This window comes from Leguminivora glycinivorella, chromosome 6 (genome assembly GCF_023078275.1).
Source record: "Leguminivora glycinivorella isolate SPB_JAAS2020 chromosome 6, LegGlyc_1.1, whole genome shotgun sequence".
Lineage (NCBI taxonomy): Eukaryota > Metazoa > Arthropoda > Insecta > Lepidoptera > Tortricidae > Leguminivora > Leguminivora glycinivorella.
This window is the reverse complement of record NC_062976.1, coordinates 9,038,177-9,059,998: the sequence shown is the minus strand read 5'-3', so window position 1 is coordinate 9,059,998 and position 21,822 is coordinate 9,038,177. Positions and strand designations below refer to the sequence as shown.

Below are 21,822 nucleotides of genomic sequence, written 5' to 3'. Positions count from 1 at the left end.
AAACAAATTTCATGGTAAATGTATGAGCTGTTTGCTGTTTTGTGATACGATCTACGAAATGAGCATGTAATAAAGACGAGGGTATAGGAGGTGGTTGAGGTGGTCGATGGCCCCTACCACACTATCGTGACAGTTGTCGTCTGACATTAATTCTGATTCTGACATATCGATATCGTATTACGATAGGTCGGTAAAAGTGGAGTTTCAGAAAGTGTCTTTGAAGATGACGAGCCACAATGGTAGGTATAGCTTTAAAGAGTACAAAGTAAAGTAATTTGACTATTCAAGTCTATTATCAAATACGTATCTGATTGAAACCTTCATTTCCTTTATTATAACTCGGCGCTTATTTTGAAAGATTTAATCTGCCTAGATTTTACGAGCAAAACCGCATTAAATTCAACTCTATTACACAAAGTCGTAAATTTCAGAATTGACGCCAAATGGCATTCTAACGATCTCGTATTTGGATATTACCTACATTTTTATTATGCTGATGTGGTAACAGACATATTAAGCACTTTAGAGGTGCTAAAATCAATTAGCGTGGTTTGAGATCATCATTGTCATAATAAAATTGCAATTTGGCTCGAGGATGTGTAATGCTATATTATTGGTTATTTCCATCGCTAACAGAGCCCATGCGATTCGAACTCTTCGTCGAACCAGTATTGTGCGCTCTACGATGTTCAACGTTGTGACGGATCAAAATATCCATTGGATTTCTGGAAACTTTGTCGCTGCAAGCGCTTTGAATGCACAGGACGGGGCGTCCGCCCGCTAACAGCAACTAAGTAGATAACAATCAGCTAGGACGGCTTGTGCGAGACACGAAATTAATTAAAACAAGTTTGTTCGCGGATCCTATGCAGGTCTAACAAAGCCGCTGAGTCACTGGGTAATTACACGGCAGACGCGACGCCTAGGCGCCTTACGTCTAATATTCGGCTCGTTATTGTGAGGGGTGCGAACAATATCGGGTGATGACATGATTATGATGTGGATTGTTCAAATTGCACCCTTCAGGAGTACAGCTAATCTCCATCCTTGAGGAACTTGAGCGTTTGACAAAACTTCGCTGCTGTCTATCAAAACTTTCTGTTTTTTTTTGGAAGTTGTCGCATGTCTAGTGAAGCTTACACAAGTAGGAATGAAAAAGTGGATCATAAATAGTACTGTGGCGCGTCACCACAAGAGGGATGTTCATCTGGTCAAAGATAGGACCGTGTTACTGTTTTGATAATCACCTCTAGAAGATCTACCTCTAATAAAGCTATGGGATGTAAACGATTACCGATAGATCTCCTAAGAGGAAGTAGGTACGAGAAGTCAGACTTGAGTCCGACACAAACTTCAGCAACCAAGACAAGAACATGGGCGATTAAACTAAGTGCTAAGTACTCTACAGTTTACTCAACAGTAAATAGCCGCGTAGGTATAGTAAATTTATATTGTATTTAAGGATCTTGAAAATGTGGAAGACGACCTGTGTTGTGATATTTCTTCTGTAATCAGTAATTTTCACGATAAACTTATTGAAAAGGATTCCCTTTTGATCCGTTTTAAATTGACGAATTAAAGTTACTCTGTATAAATTTATCTCAATACAGAATAGATTGGTTTTATGCTTACACAGAATCCCTCATCCGCAAAAAGACTTACGGAAAAATTTCAAACGCAAATTAAAAATAGGGGTTGTAACTTTTAAATTACTTGGAAGACGACAACTTTCAAAAGGGTTGAAAATTGTACTCCAGTGTCTCGATGAACGTTAATGTTCTTTCAACCTTGTCGTGGTGATCGCGCCGTGTCATCGGAATTTTAATTATATCCTGGTGATTAATTATTTGGGGGATGATGGCTGATTGATAACGACAAGACAGCCGGGCGCAGCAGCATTGTCTTACTAATTGTGCGGAGCTGAAAAGAAAGTTCGGTTATTGAGCTTGAAGTTTGGCCATTTGTGAATCTCGACATTTTCGACATTTTATTGTGATCTTTATTTAAACGGGTTATGATTTAGCAAGTCGCGAATCACAAAAAAGTCTGTGCTGGTGACAGTGAAACATGTTTCACGGAGTTTACCAACGCTGAATTGTGTCACTTAACTTCAAACTTGGGTAAGTCTATTTTGCTACAAGGTTGCTTATCTTTCAGATCAATATCATATTTTTTTATATAATTAGCTTTAAAGCACAATGGATTTACCCAGGTTTGAAGTAGAGTGACACAATTATTGGTTTCATTTGTACTAACTAATCCTGCTAATGTTATAAATACTAAATAACTGACTTTTAAATCTACTTTGACCTTATAAAATGATTTGACATGAGACGGTTTTTATCAATAATTATTTTGATTCTTCAAATGCTAATGCAAACTAAATCGAGGGAAACAGCTAATAGTACACGTACCTATACATACACAACTATTACGCTAATGGCCTTTGCCAAAACAATAGAATGTCTCTCGCGATCTACAATGGCTCGGAATGTTCCTTGTATACGCCAACTTTTACTACAAAGCTCACACTAAACTTAATAACGAAATAATTGTGCTAAACTAAGCACTTTCTTACAAGTTATACCCGTAAGCGTACTAGTGAGAAAAACTCGCCTTATCTCCTGCAACAAACAATGAGCCATCTGTTACCGTGGCGCCGACTGACGCCATCCATGACCTGTTGACAGAAATAACTAAATACATGCAGCATTGTGTTGGGAGACGAGGATTTTGGGTCTTATGCAATGGGTTCGTTCAAGGCCAAGATCTCTCTCTTTGTTTTAAAGTAAAGAATAATGTCGAGATATGATCTTTATTAGATAAATGACCACAATGTTGTTAAGACTGTTTTAGAACCTAATTTAGAATGCCATTCCGCGGCATATAACAAGGTCAGAGAAAGGATTCTTGACACTTGAGAAAAGAATACCAATCATTAGGTTCATTTCATTAGGTACTACTTTTTTCATTTAAAATTCTTGCGCGTGTAATTGTTGTTGCCAAATCATCGACATTATCGTGCTAGATTCCAAAAAGGTGCGTAAAAGATGTCAACACACCACACACAGATGTATTAGATTGTGTGCCACTACCTAACACGCTTAATAGGTTTAATAACTAAACCAGCAGTGTCCGCTTCGAATAGAAGCTCTGGGAATAACCAATCGTTCCCAAATGATCACATTTATTATTAAAAGAACCATTACCCTCTAAATTTAGTTGTGCATGCATATTGCCAATCGGGATCCCTGCAAATCCGACGGTTCCATCAAATTATGCGCATCCGCTTACCTCGGACACTGAACATCGTTGCCAATGCCATAACTATGCGAATAGGTAAAAATGTTACACTATTTGTTTGGTCTAGAACGGACTGGATGGATATGTTTATCATATTTTTTAGGCGCTGATGTGCCGTTGCCACATGTAATTTTTTGAAAACTTTTTATATCTTTTTATGTTTTCCATTTACCAAATGATCAGATTTCGTTTATTTCCTTTGAAATCTTCTTTTCAGTTGTTAGTACGTTGTCGTCTTCGTAGAACTGTGCAAAAATATACGTACACACCACTAATAAAAATATCAGTTAGATATCATTACATCATTACATGTTTAAATATGTATAATATGTATTGTATTGATGAATATTATTATGCGATGTCGTGTCAACTTGAAAAGTGTAGATATTTAACTAATTCCATGTAAATCAGTTTTCTAACCTTAAAAAAAAGAAATCCCAAGAATTCCTATTAATTTATCTTGCTTCGTAGACATCCCCCAAAAATCTGCTTTTTCGAAGATTGAGGGTTCGTTAGGGTTAGAGGGGCAAGTCGAAAGATTTCATTCGTTTATTTTTCTTACCCATATAAATATATTCTAGTGAAATTTGTTTTATTTTACTTCCATCTGTTTTGTATAGGTTTTTGCAAAGTAAGGTCAGTATAAAGTTTACTCCATATCTATACCTGCTCGATACTTGACTATATCTTCTATATCATGTTTAAATATATCATTAAGTTCATCAAATTCCTAACTTTTATTTTTTACCATAATATGTCTAAATTTATTTATTATCAGATTAGGTACAGTCAACCAATTAGAACCCTAGGCCACAGTAGAACTATGTCATATTGACGTTATAAATCGGATTGTAAGAAATCTCTGACTGCTTATCATTTCGACATGGTTGTAGAGTGGCCTAGGGTTCCAATTGGTTGACTGTACCTATATGTCATGTGAGTTTGTTAGAAGGATAGCATGTACAGTGCTTACTAGTATTCCAACTATTTAGGAGCAGTCGGACTCTAAACCCTTTCCCATTTCTCCTTCATCAACTATTCAAAAGTTCTAGAGTGTAAATGGAAATAGACACAATTTGTACCATGTTTCTACGAATTAAGATCTCTTTTCAAGGTTGTAGTTAATCTAATAGTGTCAGTTGAAACAATAAAAAATAATAATAGCCGTAAATCTCAACGGCCCTAACGTTTTCTTAACGAACACCACAAAAACCTTAAGCACCACTTAAAAGCTGACGCTGGTCGTTAAAACAATCGTACAAATAGACACATTACAGCATAGAATCTCGAATTTTATACAATTAACTTTTTGCAAGTCGCCGTGCGTGAGCGAAGTCTTTCCCACATTGCTGTGGGATATCTAATCTGGAACGTTATTTTGTTCCCTTGCATAGCCGACGATTCAAAAGCAAATGATACCTGTGGCTTTAAAACCTGTGAACGGTGTCCTGCCGTTTCGCCAAAAAACGTTTCGTCAAATTTCATTTCCCAATAATCATATCGCAATAGTTTCATTTCCCAAAGTATTGTTTGGCAAAGGTATGTTTCGCAATGAATTTGTTTGGTCAAATTATCATTTGGCACAATTTTACTTAGTCAAATTTTATTTAGACAAAACTTTATTTCGCAAACGTTTTTAATGGCAAAACTTATATCCCAAAAACATGTTTGGTCAAAATTTCACATCGCAAATTTCGAAAATATTTAGGCATTTGCATTTTCATTTCTACGGGATTAATTTAATTTACCGAAGATTTTTTTGCCAAATTTAACTTAAAATTGTCAAATGATAATTTCAGTTTTATTCCCAAGGCTTCAGTTGGACAAGAAAAGTTTGCTCAACTTTATTTTTGTCAAATTAATTACTGGACAAAATTATTTTGTCAAAAAATGTTTATACAAATTACACCATGCAAAACCACGTTTGACAATAAATATTACAAGGCATAAATGTAATGTAATAATTTAATTAGTATTGTAACAGAAAACTCGTGTGCGACAGGGTCAGTTTAGGTGCGACGACGAGCGAAGCGAGGAGGAGCGTGTTAGGTTGACAGTGAGCAAACTGGAAATGGCTTTTTAAAGTAATTAAAAATTAATAGAACATAATGGTCTTGAAAACATAAGGTTTATTTTTAATAAAATGTATCCGGACATGTAAGTGAAAATGTCATCCTTGACATTTGCAGCAGGAGGAAAAAAAGTACGACATACACATTATTTCACACAAATCTTGGACACAAAGTATAAAATCAACAAACAAATTTCTAATGCGCCATTTAAACTACAATATATTGGGAAATGGAAATTTTGCCTAACAATACATTTGACTAAATAATATTTGGTAAAATGAGATTTGACCAAGTAAATATTTTGGGAAACAAATACTTGCCAAAAAAAGTTTTGCTAAATGTCAATTTGCGATAAGTTGTTTTGCCAAACGTTTATTTGGGAAATGATAATTTGGGAATAATAGTTTGGGATGTGAAACTTTGGGAAACGTTTTTTGGCGAATCGTCAGTAAACCCCTGTGAACACTATGGATAAGCAGAAGAGTTGAATATTGGTTTACCGTCATCCTTTGACTCATTTTTGCTGTAAGCGATTGCAATGATGGCAAAGCAGGGCGGGATATTTGCTCACTGATAGTGCGGGTAAACGGCCCTTATGATATGAGGTAAGATTTTCCAAGAACACACTTGCAAGGTATTTGTACAAAGATAATGGCCATGGTTCTTTTGATATAGATAATGTAAACTTTTTGCAACATGGTAACTGACGCCAAAATATCACCATAAGCAAAAAAATAATTATTTTAATACAGATACTTACCTAGTGTTCTCATTTCAGGCCCCGTAGCCGAATGGCATTTCTGCGAGGCCAAACGCCGCAGAAATGCCATTAGCCAGTTATGCTATGGATATTTTAACACTGATGATATCCCCACTGACATATACATGAAGTCAAAGTCATGAAGAACCGGTTTTGGGCGATGTAAGTCACATACAGAAATTAGGCCCCGGTAACATTCGAGTACAAAAGAGTCAATTTTTCTTCTTCCGTCTTCAAAAGGCATCAAAACTAAATATGTATAAGACTTATTAAAGACCGGTTACTATTTGAATTTAATTTAATGAAGTTTATTTATTTCCTCACACTGACCTACTGGCCAATCGTCGCCCCACAGTAAAAAGTACGTAATTGATTGCGCTGAGCTCATTTGACTGATTGTATGGAGCACCAAATTGCGTATTTACCGTATGGGAAGAACCCTCGCGAAGCGTTGCCAATTTGGAATCGGAACCCCCCGTCCGGCTACGGAGGGTGACTATTTATATTGTTTATATTATAAAATATTTTATAGTTTTGATTAGCGTTGCTGGGTCAAACAAAAGATATAAATTGCAATATGTTTTGAGTGTCATCATATTCATGTTTTGGTTCAAAATGTTAATTTTTTTTAATAGGGATTTTTTAAATATCTTTATTTAGCAAAAATTAGGTTTCGTAATTCTTGCAGAATTTTCTTTATTAATATGTATATATTGATATTGTTATTTCCATTTTTGATAGCAATATGTATTGTTTTATACTTCAAGCACAGCTATTACGTGAAATAAAAGTGAACACAATACAGCCATTTCAACATGTTACCCCAAGTTCCCCCCACAAATCAAACGAACAAACCCTTCCCATCCGCCACTCAACCGTAGTGTCAAAAATGTTAAGTGTTAACGCTCACAGCAAGGCGGTGGTTAAAATAATTAAACTAAGTAGTAGATAACTTTTTAAACAGCGTAACATGTTTTATCGTTAAAACCGATGTACACTCGAGTACAATTACCTGCGACTCCTCGAGCCGTGAAATGCGTTTCCGTGTGAGCCTTATCAACAACGATCTTCCGGCGACCCCGTACCACTGTACCCTGCCCTAACACTTTACGACTCGCTTTTACATTGTAGTATTTGTAGTATTCTAAAATATTCCATGCATTTGACAATACCGGTTGTCTCGTGGTATAGGAAACACAGTTTTTAGATCTAGAACAGGTTACCAGTTCGTTTTTGTTAAAACAATTTGTATAAAATCGTTCACAAGTTCTGAACATGCAAATTAACTCTGTTTATCATAGGTCACAAGGAGTTAACTAGTTCGCATTAAAGTTATTCCGATACGTATGAAGTTTTAACGAGGTTCGAACAACGTTCTCTGCTTTCGATTGAAAATGATGTCCTCATATCGACTATCGTATCTAAAGGTGTCCTTACTTGTTAAAACTGTTTGAAAATGAGGAACTTGGAGAATCAGGTGCTTTGCATTAAATTTCATTCTGCATTTTGAATGAGTACCTTTATGAAAAATGTTTTGCATCACTAGAACTATTTCAGATAATTTTACCAATAAATAAAGATAAGAAGAGTTTTTTCAACCGTTCATAACAGTTTTTGTGGCATTTCGTTACAAATATGACAGTTTACATGTCGCAACGTCTATTAGTCCAGCAGTAGCTGGCCGTGACGTTTGCCCTTTAGTTTCCGCTCATCATGGACAATGAAACCTGCGCTGACGCACTTGACTACTTCGCTGGAGTTTTATAAAAGTATGCCTGGAAAAACATGTTTAATATAAAGCTTAGTTTAGAAAATGAGGCTTAATATATTACCTTGCGGTACACCCTACTTCTCTAATCCAAAATCTAAGTTTTTCATTATTTGCTGTGTTTAGTAACTATGATATCCATTTATATAAGTAGAAAGGAAATTATTTAATGACAAAGTAAAAATAAATTTAAAACAAATTTTTCGTTTCTGGCGAACAATACACGCGCTTATTAATAAGAAACGTATCTATTAAACTAGAATTGGAACAAGTTAGACACGCTAACGTTATTCTAAAATAGACCAGCAAAACAATAATGCCATGTCATAAAACTCATGAGAGCAATTACCGCAAACGGTTACGCAAGAAACGCTAAAACCTTGTTCTTCTGCCAAAGAATTCCTACGGCTAATGTATTTGCCTACCAGCCAGATAAATGATCTAGCGATTACAATAATAATAGTTATTGGCGTCACAGAGGCTGAGGGAAACAGCTGGGGTCAACTAGGGTGAGCCTCCCCGCCGGGCTTGTTAACTACGTATAAAATAAATTATTTTTATCTGCCAATTTACCCCAATCTGCCCTATTGTTGTGTTTGATGACAGAACGACACGTTTTAAATGGTACTTGAATGGGGATTTGCGATGGCAATCTTTCGCTTAGGCATACTTCATTAAGTGGTGCTTAAACAGTCATTATTTTGACATTCCTCTTATTGGTATCAAGATAAAATCGCAGAACGGGAACGGGAAGATTCCTGTATAACTCAAGTAATCATATCAAATACTAGTAAGTATTTCTCCTCTGCTCTAATACCTCTGAATTCATAAGGTCCTTCTATGAATATCGGAGGTAGGTACAAATAATTTAAATGATTTTTACATATGTAAGTAAATATATTTTGATTAAAATGTAAGGTGCATTAGGGTAATTCCGAATGACAGTAATGCTCTGGTAATTCCGAAAGGGGAATCTTGATATGATGTAAATAATGGTGATTTTTGTGCGACTTTCGAAATTAGACGACTTTCGGGGTTACCCTAATGCACCTTACATTCTGTTCAAGCCAGTGCAAACATTGACACATTTTATTTGTTATTTCTAATAGTTATTAGCTCCAAGAAAGCTCTGTGAAAAGCACTCGTAATAACTTGTATTTGTAACAATTATCTCTATATCTCTATTTGTAATTTTGTACGCAACACTGTGCACCTGTGGTATAGTTGCGTCAGACTTGTTTTAATGATTATTAGAGTAATTAAATTATGTCTTAGATTTTGTAACGTTGATATCGTTTTCGCTAAAGCAATAGTACAAGCGATAAAATATTGGCAAAGTACTGCACAAGGTTTTACAGGGACCAACTATCAGCAGATAAATTACAGTATATTTTTGTTATTATTTCTTTGAGTCCGTTTTAAAGTTGGAGCTTATTAACTTCAACCGAACAATTCCTGTACAATTATTTATATATTTTATATATATACATTTTTTAATTTCGATGGAATTTGCTATTATGTAGGTTTTCGGGGGCAAAAATTATCCAGGTCTTATTTTTGTTTATATATTATGTTAAACAAAATAAATATAAAGTATAATATACTTACGTAGAGTCGGTCTGCGGCAAGAAAACCCAGCAAAGCTTGTTCTTGATATTCTTATTCGGCATATGTATACTACTTATCTTATACTGGCATAGTCGCAACAATGTAGTTGAATGAATCTTCAAAATCAAGTCATAATATGCATGGATAGCTTACAGGACATAAAAATCTTTTCCCTATTATAAAGTTATAAAATACAAATTTAGATGCAATTTATATGTCGAATATATTATTATTAGATACCGTGCTGTCTCAATGTATTTTAAATAAACTGTCCTCGCGATATATTTTAGTGTCCCGTCGCAGTAGTACCATTTTATACAGGGACTGTGCTTTCACAAAAGTTATTAACGTGAACATAGTAGAAACCAGTATAAGTCATAACATTTGTTTACATAATAGATGGTATAAGCAGAGGGGTCAAATAATATTGGTTTTTAGCTAAGAAGGAGTGTAAAATGTTTGTTAGATAGACCGGGCCGTGCGTAGGCGCATACACAGATAGTACAACCTATAAATTTATTACGGCGGTAATAAAAACTCACAAGTAACACGTACCCCGCGATCTGTTTACACAGATCAAAGGCGTATCGAATAAAGTTTATCAAATGTGAAGCGTCATATCATATGCGAGGCTTGGGGATTCGCCGAAATCGTTGATGACCCAGATTGTGTTTATAGTAACTTTTTGCAGATGGCTTTCATAAATGGTTATAATCGTTATCATAACAAATATTTTGTTGGAAATTTTACAATGATCTTTTTGTTGCTTATGCTGATACTGTACCTACAGTATCTACACCCGTATAAAGAAGTTGTAGGTGTTCTTGTGATACTAAATAACTCTCTATATTCCTCATACAAATAAATAATGCCCCTGTCAGGCAAGCAGGTCGCGCGATAAATGATAAAACATCAGGCCGTCCCTATATCGCAATATTTGTAAGTGCGACGTTCGAGATTCGAAGTTTAGAACCCCAGGACTCTTGCCTTTATGGGCACGGTCATTGTATTGTTATAATAAAATTCTCTTCTTACGTCTTTGACGACACATTTCGCTTGAGAAACCTGCAAGAAAAAGTCACAATAGTGAAATATTATAACAATATTTCCAAATAAATAAGTGGAAACATTCCGCAGAGAAAGCTTAATACTCGTATTAACCTCTTTGTCTACAACATAACACCCTTCTTTTCTATATGTTAAATGGTCTTTTAATTCAGTATTTAGACTAGTAGATTAGTGGTTGTTTTTAATCTCGCAGTCACATCTAATGCTATAATTAATAAGGGTGCCGGCAGGTGATAATGACTACATGTCTTGATGACACGACTTGCACGATAGGCGCATAATAAGCGATCCGGTAAATGAGCGTAATACAAGTGTCGTCGACAAAATTACTATGCGTTTGCGTTCCCTTTGGTTTCGCGAGCTAGAGAATTTACGTTGTATAATGTGACCTCACAGAAGAAGAGATTTTCTTGGCTATTTTTGGCCACAGCGCCGTTTCCGGTGGCGCACTTTCTGATTGACATAGCCAATTTTAGTAATGCAGACCAGCACCCCTCAGAAATTTATAAAATATCCTCCGAAAATTGTAAAATATGACCACATCGCTATAGCCAAGGGTTCGTTACAACTTACCATTGACTCGCTCGCCTCGCATTAGATATGAGATCTGTGGACAGCCCGGCTTCAAACTCGCACCTAGATCTGCACAGTATCTACATCTAACGTAGCCTGGCTAGATTCTTCCACGTCGTTTATGCATTCTTATAGAAACCCATCTCATTCAATATTAGAAACCCAGAGATTTGTTCTAAATATCAACGAGAGTCTACGTGTATTCTAAGAGCTCTCTTTCACTGGTTCGTCTCGTCTGTTCGATGTTTAAAATGTTGAGGTACGGAGAGTCAAGTGCTCGCGTGATGGCATTCAGCTTCATGATTCATGAATGAATGCCGATCCATTCAACAAGTTTCGTCGCACCCTGATTAGCGCCCACTTTTAATCTTATCTGCTACTACACCGAATGCAAAAGGCGGTATGAATCCGTGACGGCCGAACATTCTTAAACCTTGTTTGTGGGCCGGTCCCGAACGCGCCCTACAAAAACTGGGGAAACATTCCAACCGTCTACCAAGCTTGAGCGAGTGTAATGAACAAGTCACCAGTTTAACGGTGGTCTTAGATTATGCGTAGTAGCTACTGATCTCGAGGTCAGTTTGCAGTAATTCACTTGAACGACTGTTTAGGTATGCAGTAAAAACGGCGTTCCTGACCATTGCCCGTCGAATTTCCTCTTCCATTCACACCTTTTTATGGAGTTTTTTCGTCAATGAAGTCGTGTTCGGGATAATTATTGAATTTCGACGATTCGCTACGAATATCGATGAGCCGGAAGCGGGCCGGGTGATTGCGTCGGGTGATCAAATTCCGACGATCAGAAAGTAATTTTATGGTTTTTAAACTTAATTTCAGCCCGACCTGAATTTTAGATGATTTCGTGCTTTAAGACAGTGTGATGTTTTAATTTGTTTTCACGATTACATTACGTGCACTTAATAGCCTTGGAGATAATTGCAGCGCTGCATTTACTTTTTAGTATAAAAATATTGTGCATTCTATAAGAGACAATCTTCTTACTTAATTAAAGTTGATACTTATCTATTCCGTTTAGTTGAGAGAGGTCCTTAATTATGCTTATTAAATGTATCCCCATTTATCGTAAAATATCACAAATATCAGAAACAAAAAGTAAACTTTGGGCAAATTACATAGATTTTTGTACTAGTAGGTACTACGTACTTACATAAATGTATTTCGGAGGCAGACATGAAATAGGCGGCCATAATTGTCGTTATTGCTATCATTTCATAAATTATCTAGCTATGGTAATCAATATTTATTCACTAATGGAAAATGTACTGTACTGTACAGAGTTAGGTAAGTGACCTCTCTGTGATTTTGTGTATTTCTATGCAGGGATTCACTTACCTAAGTATGTACTATCGAACCAACTGATCCATGACCCACTTGGCAAATAATTCGTTTGAATCTTTCAAACCGGCAAGGTCTATCGCTTATAATGCACTTAGGTCGTTTTAAATACTAACTAAATTATGTCACTACACACATGTCAGTGTCTAATAAAATGATAACAAGTTTGTCACTAAGGAAGCCGTTGCTTGCAATGCGAGCGAATTTCGTTCTACTTACATTAAGACGGTTTGGCAAAATGAGCTCATGGTGGGCCGTGATTCAGTTTGTTCGATAGTACTATGTAGTACAGCGTACTGCACCTCCATATTACATTATACATACATTACGACCGACGACCGGTCTGGCTCAGTCGGTAGTGACCGTGCCTGCTGAGCCGCGGTCCCAGGTTCGAATCCCGGTAAGGGCATTTATTTGTGTGATGAGCACAGATTTCTATGTATATAAGTATGTATTTATCTATTTAAGTATGTATATCGTCGCTTAGCACCCATAGTACAAGCTTTGCTTAGTTTGGGGCTAAGTTGATCTGTGTAAGTTGTCCCCCAATATTTATTTATTTATTTATTACATATATTATAATATTTAACACCATATTATATCTTGTTTATTAATAACCAACCATCAACAAAAAGCTAATCACAGACATTTGTGTACTCTGTTACGTGAGAATTAGATTATAAGTTTTTTGACTGAAATTATAGACGCTTCAAACACTGCATGTACTTAATGCCAGTTATTACAACGGCATTATGAAACGAATCAGTGGTAATAACGCAGGGGCATCTAATTAAATTGCCACCAATAATAATGGCACTCGGGCCCCTACCCCTCGCCATTTATTATTCCATCGCCACCCATACATATAACAGCTTATAATACTATAAAAGTCCAACCACTTACGCCCTTATTCAAACCGATAGGCTGCATTGCCATAATTTACGAAACGTCGTATCTGCATACCAGTCGTTTAGTGAGATACAACTTTTTTGTCACAAGATGCCATACACTACCTGGGCATCCCCGATACGCAAGGAATGTAATAATAACTTGAAATTTTACTTCACTTTAAGTACGTTTAATAAACGACAATGCAAATATTTAACGTTGTTATTTAATTTTGCGATATTGTGACGGTTCTGGTATTTGTAATCTGTTTTGTTGAGTTCGAGGGAAGTTGATTTGTTGTTGTTTAGAATGATGAGAAACTCAATATATTGAGGATTCGCAGCTATTTTCAATATACCAACCTACGTTGTTATCGATTGTTTTATAATTGTGAAAATAAATCATAAATTTTGAGGCTTGTTTTAAGGGACAGGTCTGACTTTAAAATCTGACCTGTTGATTAGGGTCCTATGCCTACCTACTACAATTCGACTGGAGTCACTAAGTTATTAAAAAGCAGGAAGTAACTAGGCATTTGAAAGTCCTTAAAAACAACGTTTTTATTGACCGGCACAGTACTGTTGTCAGTAATTAGCTCATCTTCGTTCTAGTCAATCGCCCCAAAACGAATCTGTCAGTGAGTTACATTAACCGAGCAGACGATATCTTCACTCGATCCCGCCGCGATCCGACTGCAATTCCCGGCAATTCAGACGCACACCTTTATATTGTTATATCTCTATTTCATTGCTCACTAGGGAATGGAGGGCTCATTCCCAATGTAGACCACGCAAAGGTGAAAGTTTACCTAAGCCTGACCAATGTAAGAGCGACCTTGTAATCTGTAATACGAACTACAAGACGAAGAGTAATCTTATACTGGAACTCAACAGTCGAACGCTGATTTTATATCTGGAAGCGACGGGAACACAGATCCAGCTGCCCTTGCCCCGCGCCCCTCACCCGTCCCGCGCCCTTCCCCTCACGTCCATTAGTGTTTTGTGAATGATTTAAAAGCTCTTTCGGATAACTACTCTGTAAGTGAGTAATTTAAGACTTACTTCCAATTTTATCAGCGCTCCCTAAATTTGAGTGCGCATTAAAATATTAGCGAAGCGTATTGCCAGCTGTTTCTGAGTGACTCACTTAACTTGGAATTAATGGATTGCAAATTCTTAGTTTGTGTTAGCTTATTTCCCAAGTTAAGTGAAATGTGCTTGTACTTAGTACGCACTCGAGGGACTTAGGACTAAGTGCTCAAATATTTGACAAGTTATGCAAAACGGACGACAGGATACTCCGGGTACATTACCTGTTCTTAACCTGCATCTAGTTAAGCTTTTATTAATATTCATACATAACGGATAACAGTAAAGAACCTCAACTCTTTGTGTGTAGAGAAATCGAAATATTTGAAAGGTATACAATTACGAACTCGACCCATTTTATCCTAAAGTAAAGCACAGCTGAGCTTTCCTAATCTTGTTCTCTAGCTACTACTAGCTCGCAATAAAATCAATGTAGCAAAGAATTTCCAGTATAAAAAGTAAGTATGTATATAAGGACAATGCAGTGTGACATGAAGTTTGGCTATATACATTTACCTCTTATACGCGATTAGTGAGTAAATGTATTAACTGGACCGATTTTCATGAAACATGGCTAAGAACACTCCCGACTAACTCAGCTTTCAAACAAAAAAAAAATCTAAATCGGTTCATCCGTTCGGGAGCTACGTTGCCACAGACAGGCACACACAAAGGCAGACAAACAGACAGACACGTCAAACTTATAACACCCCGTCGTTTTTGCGTCGGGGGTTAAAAAGACCAGACCCGTATCCGTATTAAACCTTAGGGTATTTCATCCGATGAAGATATCAATTCACCTAATTCATTAAGACTGCATATTCCAAATTCACTCTACACAGCCATAAAATCCAAAGGCATTTACACCAAAATCACATCAACAACAGGAATCTGGCAACCCCGCCGACCCCTCATTCCGGTGCGGAGATAGCGGAGAAAATCCGTCATAGCTCGCCCATAAACAATGCGGTATGTGATGCAAATGAGCTATGATAATTTGTCGAGGCAAAGATAAAGACAACTTTATGCCTATCCTTTTCCTTCGGTAATAATTAGAAAGAAAAACATATAGTCTTTCGAGAGAGCTACTTTCTCGCAACTCTTTTGGTAAACCAGTCAGAGATGAACGCGGTAACGCCAAAAGGGACGAATAAAAATAATTTGTAAGTCATTTAAAAAATTGGCATACAACTACATCAATGAACAATCCAAAAAGATTTTTCACCAAAATCCCGGTGCCGATTTTTGAGTCTCACGGCATTCGAATTCATGGTCCAAGAGCTGGCAGGATTTTGGAGTAGGTCCTTGAGGCAACCTGGAAAGGTGCTCAGATGCTTCTCTGATCATAGCCAACATCAGGTCTGCAAGTCTGGCAGCTGGGGAGCGGGGCTTTATCGAGCTATGAATTTTTAAAGATTTAATTTTTTGAGGCCCAAAAAAGGTGTTTGAGGCAACCTGAAATTATTAAAAAGTGAAAATAGAGTTCCTCAGAAGTCGCATAGTATTTATGCCAGATCATTTGGCCGGGTCCTTCACCGTGCCAGAACGGTACAAAGTGGTAAAAAAAAATTCCAAAAAAGGTTCTTGAGGCAGTCTGTCATTTTTACCAGTGAAAGATGAGGGTCTAAATAGCCATGGAAAAATAATGCCATGACATGAGGTGGGGTCCGTACCCTGCCATTCGATCTTGAAAGTCAATTTTTTAGTTTTTCGTAAATAACTCGTAAACGGTGGCCCACAGCAAAAAAATATGTTAAACAGAAAATATTTACATAAAATTTCCTACAAGAAAAGTTATGTACGTTTTTTCGATAGGATCAATATATAAATGGATAATTTAGTAAGAAAGTTTTTTTTAATCGATTACATGCTCCGTTTTTCGTCAATACCTCGTAAACGGTGGCCCACAGCAAAAAATTATGTTAAACAGAAAATATCTACATAAAATTTACTATAAGAAAGGTTATATAACTTTTTTCGCTAGGATCAATTTTTTAGTTGGAAAGTATTTTTAAATAGATATTTGGGCCGTTTTTTGTTGATAACTCAAAAACGGTGGCTCACAGGCAAAAATAATGTTAGACAGAATTAATCTACATAATATTTCCTACAAGAAAGGTTCTATACGTTTTTTCGCTAGAATCAATATTTTAGTTGAAATGTATTTTTAAATACATTTCATGGGCAGTTTTTTGTTAATAACTCGAAATCGGTGGCCCACAGCCAAAAATAATGTTATACAGAATTAATCTACATAATATTTCCCACAAGAAACGTTCTATAACATTTTTCGCTAGAATCAATATTTTAGTTGGAAAGTATTTTTAAATAGATTACATGGGCCGTTTTTTGTTAATAACTCGAAATCGGTGGCTCACAGCCAAAACTAATGTTACACAAAATTAATCTACATAATATTTCATACAAGAAGGGTTCTATAACATTTTTCGCTAGAATCAATATTTTAGTTGGAAATTATTTTTAAATAAATTTCATGGGCCGTTTTTTGTTAATAACTCGAAATCGGTGGCTCACAGCCAAAACTAATGTTACACAGAATTAATCTTCATAATATTTCCTACAAGAAAGGTTCTATAATATTTTTCGCTAGGATCAATATTTTAGTTGGGAAGTATTTTTAAATAGATTTCATGGGCCGTTTTTTGTAAATACCTCGTAAAAGGTGGCCTACAGCTAAATAAAATGTTCACGAGAAAAAAATCTACATAAGATTTCCTACAAGAAAGGTTCTAAGTATACGTTTTTTCGCTAGAATCAATATTTTAGTTGGAAAGTATTTTAAAATGGGCCGCTTTTTGTTGATAACTCAAAAACGGTGGTTCACAGCAAAAAATAACGATATACAGAATTAATCGTCATAATATTTCCTACAAGAAAGGTTCTATAAGATTTTTCGCTAGGATCAATATTTTAGTTGGAAAATATTTTTAAATAGATTTCATTAGCCGTTTTTTGTAAATACCTCGTAAACGGTGGCCCACAGCTAAATAAAATGTTCACGAGAATAAAATCTACATAAGATTTCCTTTAAGAAAGGTTCTATACGTTTTTTCGCTAGGATCAATATTTTAGTTGGAAAGTACATATTTTGAAATAGATTACATGGGCCGCTTTTTGTTAATAACATCAAAAACGGTGCCCCATTACCAGAAATAATATTAAACAGAAATAATCTATATAATATTTGCTACAAGAAACGTTATGTAAGATTTTTCGTTAGGATCAATATTTTAGTAGGACAGTATTTTAAATAGGTAGATTACACGAGCCGTTTTTTGCAAATAACTCGAAAACGGTGGTCCACAGCTAAATCAATCTTCAACGGGAATAACAAACATAAAATTTGCTACAATAAAAGTTTTGTACGTTTTTTCGCTAGGATCAATAATATTTAAATAGATTTATTTATTTATTTACACAAAGAAAATTACATAGTATGACAGTATACAAAACTAAAGCACCGTGAATTTTAAATAAACATTACAACAAGTAACACAAAATTAAATATTAAATAAACAGCAAAATCAAAACATGACGCTCGTATAGCCCGGTCTACTGCCACGAACCATATCTGTTTTTTTGATTACATGTTGGAAAAGATGGACTCGCACCACCAAGTAGATGCGATATACTTCGATTTCAAAAAGGCATTCGACTTGGTCGACAATGACGTACTGCTGCAGAAATTTGCAGCACTCGGTTTCACCCCAAAGTTCTTGTCGTTTTTTGCTAATTACTTGAAAGATCGTAGCCAATACGTGCAAATGTCGAACTTCCGGTCTAGAGAATATTATACGCGTTCGGGAGTTAGCCAGGGGAGCAACTTGGGTCCGACACAGTTTCTTATTATGGTAAACGACCTTTGCAGTAGTATTGTTGGGGCGCATTTTCTCCTCTTTGCTGACGATCTCAAGTTAATGTTGCCAATAGATAGTTCCTTGGACTGCGACTTTCTCCAGCAGATGGTGGATACAGTGTCACGGTGGAGCGCTAAGAACAAGCTGGAGCTTAACGCTAAGAAATGTAAAGCCATCACATTTACTAGGTCAAAAAACCCGATCACAGGGAGCTACCATCTTTCTGGCGTTCCGCTGGAGCACGTTTCCGCCATCCAAGATCTTGGTATTGGGTTGGATACTAAGCTCAACATGCACGATCACATCATAAGCATTTGCAAGAAGGCTAACAAGACGTTAGATTTTATCATGAGAACAGCCGCACAATTCAGTGACGTGAAAATTGCCCTACTATTGTATAATGCGTATGTCAGAAGCAAATTAGAGTATAATGCGATATAAACGCGTATAAACGCCCATCTGCTCGCAAGAATATCAACATTAGGTGCCACGTCTAAAAACTCATTCACTATTTGCAGTGCACGAACTAGCGGTTACTTGCGGCAAAACACGGTTCGAGCGGCCGGCACCGCCAGTAGGGGGTGCCTACACTGCCTACATTCACGAAAAGCATATTTCGTCACAGAGAGAACAAATAGACGGACCAGCTGGGATACTAAAACCGGGCAATCTGACTCCCCCTTCAAAATACCACATGCAACAGACATCAGCACGACATTACGCCTAACTTCTAACGAGAAGAAACCCAACGTCCCCAAAAGGAATTTTGTTGGGTACAAGAATCGGTAATACCCGTACATTTTTTTATAAAAGAAACGCAAAAATGTTTTTTGGACCTTTTCGAGCAGCAGGATGTAGGGCGCTTCATGGGGATTCCAAACGGCTGAGGCTGTCTCAAGCTTACTTCTTACCAGGGCAGTATAAAGAAGCTTTATGTCCCTGGGATTGTCAAATTCTTTGGCGTTGCGGACAACAAACCCAAGCCTGCGGTAACAGTCTGCAGCAAGCATTGTCATGTGCTCATGAAAGTTAAGGTGAGAATCTAAAACATAACCGCACAGTTGTCAACATTGAACTGAAGTTTCAGAAGTTGGTTTACAAGACTCAATTCATAAACCCGATCAATATCACTTTGTAAAGATTGTAAGTCAGAATCTTCCTGGACCCTGTAAATTAGTTTCAGGTCGTCAGCATAGAGTAGGCATTGCGCATGCTTAGGCACCAAGGCAAGATCATTGACCATAACACCAAAGAGCAGAGGACCCAGAATAGAGCCCTGACTGACCCCGGAACGGGTGGGGTAGGCACTCGACACAAAGCATCCGTGCTGCACATATTGCCGTCTATCACGTAGATAACTAGCAAAAAGGCAAAGCAGTTTAGGCGAGAAACCAATGCTGCATAATTTGCTTAAGAGTACGTCGTTATCTACGCGATCAAAGGCTTTTTTGAAATCAAAGTACAGCACGTTCACCTGCATCCCTCTATCTAAGTAGCGCGAAACGGAATCAACCAAGGTTAAGAGGCCTTATTCCTAAAGAAGAGCGTTTTTTGCAAAATGTAACATTTTTCATTCAAAACTATAATGAAACTATACTTAAGTGATTATTAAAAAACTGATAATGTTTCTAAAAGAACATATCTTTTTTTTTTTTTTTTTTTTTATTTAGGCAACAAACAGTCATACAAACAATGATGTGGAAATACATGATGTGTTTTAATAGACCTTGAGTGCCCTAACTTAAACATATTATATTCTTATCTAAAATATAAGCTATTTTAGGAGCGGTTAGCGGGTTGTAGGTATTTTAAGCATTAAACTCAGACATACCTACGTGCAAACAAGAATTAAATAAATTATTTTACATAAGTTTATACAACGCTGAAACCTGATTTTTAACTATAAAATTATTATTTTATTATTAGTTTCTAATTGTTCATTGATTTTACTTTAAGTAAATGATTACTTGTTTCTTAAAACTATTACATGTTTTATAGGAAAAAAGATCAATATGAGACATATTTGTATTATAGTAATTGAGACAACGGTTGAAGTAAGAATTTGAACAAAATTTTGTACGAGAGAAAGGAATAGCAAATAATTTCTTATGGCGTGCAGTGCGTTGAGGTATCTTGAATAATAACCTACCAAGAAGTGAGGGGGAGTCAATATAGCTATTAATGATTTTAAAAAGAAACATTATATCAAACTGTGTTCGTCGATTTTCAAGCGTCAGTAATTTATAGTGAGAAAGGCTGTGTTTATATGAGTTCCGGCTCCGTCCCATTCGGAAGTCGATAGATTTAACAAATTTCTTTTGTACACGTTCTATCCTATTGATATGACACCTAAAGAAAGGGCTCCAAATGATACACGCAAAATCTAGTATTGATCTAACTAAACTGTAGTATAACGTCATATATGTAATTTCATGTTGAAATGGCTTACAAACCCTCAGCATGAAGCCAAGCTGTTTATAAGCCCTTTGAACAATGATGTCAATGTGATCATTAAAAGTAAGTTTATTATCTATTATAACCCCAAGGTCACGGATCTTGTCAACTCTGTTTATATTTTCATTATTTAATATATAATTATAAGTTACTGGGTTTTTCTTACGCGTAAAAGTGATTATGCTGCACTTATCAGGATTAAGAAATAGTTGATTGTTTTCACAATAATCAAACAGAGAATTTATATCGGCTTGTAGCTCGCAACAATCAGCAACTGTGTTAATGATTTTAAAGATTTTAGCATCATCTGCATATAACAAGTGATGACTGCTGCGGGCCACATCACCAATATCATTGATATAGAGCGTAAATAGCAAAGGGCCGAGATGCGACCCTTGGGGAACACCTGAAGGAATGTGAAGAAAATCCGACATGAAACCTTTGACCGAAACGGCTTGTGAGCGATTTGTGATGTACGACTTAATCCACCGGAACAAGTCACCATGTATGCCAGCACTCCAGAGCTTCTCTAATAAGATTCCGTGACTAATCTTGTCGAATGCCTTAGAGAAATCTGTGTACACCACATCAACCTGACATTTATTATTTAGTGCGGTCATTAAAAAGTCTGTAAAGGAAATTAAATTGGACTCAACACAGCGACCTTTAAAGAAACCATGTTGATTTGGAGACAGAAAATTTCGCACGGCAAACGATAGATCATCAACAACAATTTTTTCTAAAATTTTTCCTAAAATACATAGCTTTGAGATAGGTCGGTACTGGGATACATCATCTTTTTTATTGTTTTTAGGTATAGGAGTTATTAGAGCTCGTTTCCAGCGTTCAGGGAAAATCCCGGTGGTTAATGATTTTGTAAAAATATATGTTACTGGGATTGTCAGTTCCTTTGCACATTTATTAATAAAAAGAGGATGTATTCCATCCGCCCCTGCCCCTTTATTTGTGTTTATGGATTTAAGTTGCTGAAACACAATATCAGAAT

At 36.3% G+C, this 21,822-nt stretch overlaps 1 protein-coding gene across 2 annotated transcripts in view; it reads left to right on the top strand.

The window, feature by feature from the left end:
• LOC125226885 (LIM domain transcription factor LMO4) overlaps window positions 1–21,822 on the top strand; it is a 311,552-nt gene that overhangs the window by 151,166 nt on the left and 138,564 nt on the right. The gene's annotated exons all lie outside the window — the stretch shown is intronic.